Source organism: Rhincodon typus, chromosome 14 (genome assembly GCF_021869965.1).
Source record: "Rhincodon typus isolate 14 chromosome 14, sRhiTyp1.1, whole genome shotgun sequence".
Lineage (NCBI taxonomy): Eukaryota > Metazoa > Chordata > Chondrichthyes > Orectolobiformes > Rhincodontidae > Rhincodon > Rhincodon typus.
In genome coordinates, this window is record NC_063345.1 from 9,155,877 (window position 1) to 9,163,465 (window position 7,589).

Genomic DNA, 7,589 nt, shown 5'->3' on the forward strand with positions numbered 1-7,589 from the left:
TATTATTCTGTTAAGTTTTCCAATAGAGTTACATTATTCCAACTCTTCATTCTTTTTGTATTTTCACTTTAGTGTATGAGTAAAGTGTGTTTTACTTCAAGCCTGGTAGTTTGACCAGTCGAATTGCTTCCAGAACACACCTTGCACTTGCCTTTAGAAATAAGAAAATGTTGGGATCTAAGTTATCTTCTTAGCATATTTTGAGCGGGGTTCCATAACATTATGAACTCTCATACTTGCTAATGCAATCCCATATATGGTTTTAAAATTTAAAGAACCAACATACAAACATTTCCTGGGCTTACAAGCAGCTGCTTTCCATTGTCCTGAATAATGTGCTCCAACTTGTGAACAAATTGAATTGCAAACAGGTTTCAGAATGGAACCCATTCGGAACGTGAGGACTGTCTGTAATTTTATTTATTTTATTTGCTAATACTGAGATTATATTGTGTTTTAACTGTCCTTGCCTTGCTATTTTCATCCGTATCATTAAAACCTGCTCAAAGCCAATATTGTTCAAGCAGCTTTACGGTTAATTCTCTTAATTCTATTCCAGTTAAGCTATTCCCTGCTACATAAAGAGCCTTCAGGGTGCACAATCTTGCAAGTCACTGTTAAACAGCTTGATCTCCATAGCACTAATAGCTACATGCTATTCCTCAGTTAATAACTTTCATTAGATTCCAGATGGTGTCGGAATAGAAAGAAAATTGGCAAGTAACAGAAATAATGCAACATTCCACTTAGAACTGAAAGTAGGTTTTGAGTGCGTTTTGAATGCTACATTGTTTGCAGTGCCCATCAGTTCATTCAGGAAATACATTAATCAGATTTAAAATAATTTATTGCGTTGAATTTTCAATTGCTCCAAATTTGTCTCCAGCACCTGTAGCAATTTTCCTACATTTTCAGATAAGCTCATTTTGCTCCCAAAACAACGCTTCAGAAGGAAATTTGAGGTCGTGAGGAAGGGTCACTCGACCTGAAATGTTAACTCTTATTTCTCTCCACTGATGTTGCCAGACCTGCTGACCTTCTCCAGAAATTTCTGTTTATCTTTCACAACCTACTGGTTAAGGAATGGGATATGTTTCAGACAAGAGAAGATGCTTATCCAGGAGGGTCAACCATGGTTCATTCTGTAGCATGAAGACTACCTCTGTGTCAAGAAGTTGCAGTAAACTCACCTCCTGACTTCCCAAAACCTATCCATTATTTACAAGCACAAATCAGGAGTGTGATGGAATACTCCCCACTTGCCTGGATGAGTGATGCTCCAACAACACTCAAGAAGTTCTTCATCTTCAGGGGCAAAGCAGCTGCTTGATCAGCCATCCATTACCTTAAACATTCACTCCCCTGACCAGTATGCTCAGTAGCAGCAGCGTCATCTGCAAGATGCACTGCAAAGATTAATCCTTAGAAAGCACCTTCAGAACAGTAACCTCTACCTTGAACGGCAAGAACAACAGATAAATGAGAGCATCGCCACCTTCAAGTTTCCCTCCAAGCCACTCACTATCATGAATTGGAAATATATCACTGTTCCTTCAGTGTCACTGGGTCAAAATCCCTTCCTAGCAGCACTGTGCATTCTCCTACATGCCAAGGACTCCTTTATTCATTAATGGGATGAGGACGTCACTGGCTAGGCAGCATTTATTGCCCATCCCTAATTGGCTAGAGGGCAGTTAAGAGTCAACCACATTGTTGTGGGTCTGGAGTCACATGTAGGCCAGACCAGGTTAGGATGGCAGTGTCCTTCCCTAAAGGATATTAGTGAACCAGGTGGGTTTTTCCGACAATCAATTCATGGTCATTATTAGATTCTTAATTCCAGTTACTTTATTGAATTAAAATTCCACCATCTGCCATAGCAGGATTTGAACCTGGATCCCCAGAATGTTATCTGGGTCTCTGAATTAACAGTCCAGCAATAATACCACGAGGCCATTGCTTCCCCTGCAGCAGCTCAAGAAGACAGCTCGCCCCCACCTTCTCAAGGGCAATTAGAAGTGTGCAAGAAATATTAGCTTTTCCAGCAGCACCCACATCACACAAACAAATATATTTTTTAAAAGTCCACCCTGAGACTAAAGCCCTATCTCATAGGTTGAGACTTCCAGTGTGGAGAAATGTTTTAGTTGGCATCTCTCATGTGAGACATTAAACCTTTTCAGATAAAAACTCCCTTGGCATTCTTCCCAAAAATAGCAAAGGAGCAATCCTTCTCATCGAATGCTGCAGAATTCTAACAGGACTGGACAGGGTAGATGCAGGAAGGATGTTCCCAATGACTGTGGAGTCCAGAACCAGGTGTCACAGTCTAATGATATGGGATAGACCCTTTAGGACTGAGATGAGCAGAAATTTCTTTACCCAGTGAGTGGTGAGCCCGTGGAATTCGCTGCCAAAGGAAACTTCTGAGGCCATTACATTGAAAGCTTTCAGGAAGGATGTAGATATCGTTCTTAGGATTCTAAGGATCTAAGGATAAAGGAAGAAAGGAGGAACAGGTAACTGGTTTGGTTTATGATCCATGATCATACTGAATGGTCAAGCAGGCTCAAAGGGCCGAATGGCCTACTCCTGCTCCTATACTCTTATTCTAAATCTTTACCCTCAACCCACAATCACAAAAAAATCTGATTATCTAATCATTTCTACATTCTTGTTTATTGCATCTGTGCTTTCACCATCACAACAGGGATTATGCTGCAAAATGTATTTGTTTGGTTGTCAAGCATTTTAGGACACCTGGAGATCATGAAAGAGGCAAAAAAAATGAAAGATTTTCTCTCAGGTATGTAAGAAAATAACACTACGAGAGTTCCAGATCCTGGACCGCTTTATCTCCTGGAAATGATGCAAAATATTAACGGCAAGAACAAGAAAGGAGTGACGGGAATGCACATTTTGCTAATGCTGATGACATCACAGAAAAAAAGCAGCTAATCATGGGAGATTGTTCTGTGAAGGTGAAGAATTCAAACTGTTCCCTGTGCTGAGTCGAAACACTTGATATAGAAGGCCAGTCAAGCACAACTTCACAAAATTAGGAACCTTCGTTCCTAATTCAATGCATAGTCTGAACGCATAAATTAAAATCCTTTTAAACTGCAAGCACAGCTTCAATATACAACAAAATCTATTCCATTTTCAAACACAAAAACAGAAAGTGCTGGAAAAACTCAGCAGGTCTGGCAGCATCTGTGGAAAGAAAACAGACTTAATGCTTGAGTCCAGTGAGCCTTCTTTAGAAACCCTCAGAATTCTTGACTCAAAGTGAAACAACTTCAACTTCTCCATCAGCCCTTATCCCTGGAGCTATTCCAGTAAATCTCTTCTGTACCCTCACCAAAGCCTCAGAATTAGAAACCACAGTAAAAGTAAGGTAAAACTGTTTTACAGAAGTTCAGCAAAACTTTTTTCATTTTTTCACTCCGTGCTTATATTCATAAAGCCTCTCAAAAGAGTATCATACACTTTCAGTATCATACACTTTCCAGTCACAGTTACACATTACACATAATACATATTCTGGAGTCAGCTCTGCATCTTTGAAGCTTGAGCAAAATCCACACAGCAACATCCCAAAGACTTGAACCTCACAAGTACTACAAACAGGAACCCCATATACAAATAAAACTCCCTTCAACTCAGATTGGTGTATCCTCTTGGCACATGGTTCCTGGTTTCACTTTCAAGTTTTAAAATGCCAACTTTTTTCTAATAAATAAGCATGATGCATCTTGCCGGCATTATTGTGCTATTGATCACAGAATCCCTCCAGTGTGGAAACAGGCCATTCGGCCCAACAAGTCCACAACAACTCTCCGAAGAGCATTCCACTTAGACCCACACCCTACCCTATCCCTGCATTTCCCATGGCTAATTCACCTAACCTGCACATCCCTGGACACTATGGGGCAATTCAGCATGGCCAATCCACCTAACCTGCACATCTTTGGACTGTAGGAGGAAACCGGAGCACCCGCAGGAAACCCATGTACCACAGGAAAAATGTGCAAACTCCACACAGACAGTTGCCTGAGCCTGGAAGTCCTCACAGCACTAGGGACTTGGGTTCAATTTCAGCCTTGGATAACTATCTGCCATTGATCCTTAACTATCTTTTCCCCTAAAGTTCTTTCCCAGCTCTTCCCCCATTCTTTTGTAATTTCCCTTATTTAAGTTTAGCACAGTTGTTTCTGACCAATGTTTCTCACTCTTAAACTAAATACCATATGACACAATTTATGGTCACAGTTTCCTTGGTTGTTTTACTCTGAGATCATTTATTAAACTTGCCTCATTAATCTAAATTCAGACTCTAAATAGGTTGATCGCTGGCTGTTCTATAATATACTGTTTTAGGAAACTCTGAACTTTTCCTTGTTGCTACCTCTGCCAATTTGATTTCTCCAATCTATATGAAGATTGAAATCACTATGATTAATGTACTCCCTTTATTATGTTCTCTCATTATCGCCTGATGTATTTTCAGTCCTACAGAATAGCTACTTTACGGAGCCTATAGTCTGTTCCCACCAGCTCTTTCTTCTCCCTGTTTTTGCTTACCTCCACCCATATGGATACTACATCTTCAATCCAAGGCAATTTATTCTTATCATACTCATTCCATCTTGTACTAAGGAAGCCACCCCACCATACATTCCTTTGTCCTGCCCTTTTGAAAAGCCACCTTCCCCTAAATATTTAGTTCCCAGCTTTGAGTTCCTTGTCACCATTTCTATGCAATAGCTACAAGATCATACACATCAATCTCCATTTGTGCCATTAATTCATTTATTTTATTCCAAATACTGCATCCATTTGAGAAAAGAGCCTTTTTACCTTTTTTTTCCCATTTTGACCCTATTTGTTACTTTTGTTTGCATATTCTGTCTCTTCCAGTCCCACTCTGGTGACATTGTCTCAACAGCTGCTCTGGAATTCTGCCACATCTTTCTCTTGGTAATATTTTCCCAATGCCTGGTTACTTTAAAGCTTTCTCTAATACCCAGTTATTTGATTAGGCAGGTCATTGGTCCCAAAACGGTTTAAGTGAAACTCATCCAACCAGAAAAGCTCCATTCTACCCTGTACTATCATTGCCCCATGAACTGAAACTCATTCCACCCATGCCAAACTTTTGAGCTAAACATTTAACTCCTTGACTTCATTTACCCTATGACAGGTTGCCTAAACGTCAGGTAGTAGTTCGAAAAGTATTAACATGGAGGTACTGTTTTCTAATTTAGTTCCTAAATTTTAGAGGAATCTCCTTTCCAGTCTTATCAATGACATTGATATCAATGTGCACAACAACTGAATCCCTCCTCCACCTCAGTCAAAGTTCTTCTCCAGCCATTAGGAGATTTCTTGACCCTGGTACTTGACAAACAACATAGCCTTTGGAACGCATGCTCATGGCTGTATCAAAAGGATTTATCCCCCAAATTATACAATTAGACTGTTCCTTACCACTACAGCATTCCTATTTCCTCTACCCACTAGAATCCTTTATTCATTGACGAGATGAGGGCATTGCTTGTTATGCAGCATTTATTGCTCATCCCTAATTGCCCAGGGGGCAGTTAAGAGTCAACCACATTGCTGTGGGTTTAGAGTCACATGTAGGCCAGACCAGGTAAGAATGGCAGTTTCCTTCCCTAAGGGACATTAGTGAACCAGATGGGTTTTTCCCGACAAAAAAACAATGGACTCATAGTCATCATTGGATTCTTAATTCTAGATATTTACTGAATTCAAATTCCACCATCTGCTGTAGCAGGATTTGAACCTGGGTCTCCAGAACATTATCTGGGCTTCTGGATTAACAGTCTGGTGATAATACCACTAGGCCATTACCTCCCCTCATGGCACCTTGCATCATGGTGTCTTATCAGTTTGCTCATCCTTCCTGCAGTCTGTAGCTCAGTCCACACGGCTTGTCGGAACCTGGTAACTGTTAGGCAGTTGTGGGGCAAAGATGCTTCAAATGCTATCCCCTGGGTTCCATATCTACCTCACCTTCAGTCAGCACTCCCAACCCCATACTGGTCCATAAACACATACCAAATTTGAATTTAAATTGCTCAGTCCCAGGGATGTGATTGTTTCCTGCAGTAAATTGTCCAGGTAACTTTTCCCTCTCTAATGTGGTGCAACGTCTGAAGCTCAAACTCCAGCTTCTCAACATGGATCTAAAGGTCATCAAGTTGCAAACACTGAATAGAGATGTGCTCATTCGAGATCACTTAGTGTCCAGCATTGCACATACTACAGCAGCAACATATCACTGCTCCTGCCATCACTATCATATTTGAGGTAATTGGTCAGTTACTTCTCTTCATACTTTATTGTAAATCTTTCTTTAAAAGTATCAACCTTATACTTGACGAGCAATTTTTAAGAAAAGAGGAGAAAAAGAGACTAGACACCTGAAAACAAACTGGAGACCTTGCCTTTACTTAAAAGATTACAAATAGTCATCAATCCTACTTACCAGTCAGAGAAAGTAGGAACTGCTGAGGCTGGAGTCTGAGATAACAAGGTGTGGAGCTGGATGAACACAGCAGGCCAGGTAGCATCAGAGGAGCAGGAAAGCTGACGTTTCGGGTCTCAGCTTTCCTGCTCCTCTGATGCTGCCTGGTCTACTTACCAGTCAGCTGTTTTCCCTGCACTTGCTTCCCATTGTCATTCATGACTTTACTCTGCCATGGATCTTACAACAGGGTGGCCTCTCGATTGCCCCTTTTATCCTCTGCCGCGTACCTCTTGTGCTGGAACCTTTACTTTTGTAGTGAACCTTACTTAAAACACTTCTTTCCCATTCTGTTCTGAATTCCCACTTTGAACCAAAGTATCAGGTTTCCTCCAGGCACTCCAGTTTTCACACACGTCCAAAAACGTGCAGCCTAGGCGGACTGGCCATGCTAAATTGCCCATAGTGTCCAGGGGTGTGCAGGCTAGGTGGGTTAGCCGAGATAAATGCTGGATTACAGGGATTTGATGGGATGCATTTTGCAGCATTCATGCAGACTCAATGGGCTGAACGGCCTCGATCTGCACTGCAGGTAGGGATTCTAGCAAGCATAATCTCCCTACTTTTGTATTTAATGCCACTCACAACGAGTGATAATATTTATTAGCTTTCCTAATTAATTGGTGTACTTTTTTTTTGGGAATCGCAAATAGTATTGTGAGAGCTGTGGCATTGTGAACAAGGCCTGGAACTCATATGGGTGTCAGGATCTTGACCCTGCTTTGAAAATCCAGCCCAATTAACTGTGTTTCTTTCTTTCCACAGATGCTGCCAGAGCTAGTGAGAATTTTCAGCATTTTCGATTTTTATTTCAGGTTTCCAGCATCTGTAGTATTTTACCATTGTGGTGACAAGTGGGTTCTATAACAACATATTACCAACAGTAGGCATGTTAACTACTGACAAAATGCTGAGTTAGACTCTTGCAATATAAATGACAGAGAACTACAGTGTGAAATTATTCTGAATAATTGCCAAGAGTGTTTCATTTTGATTACACAACCTGAGTGCTGCAGCTCTGCCTTCTAATCATCCT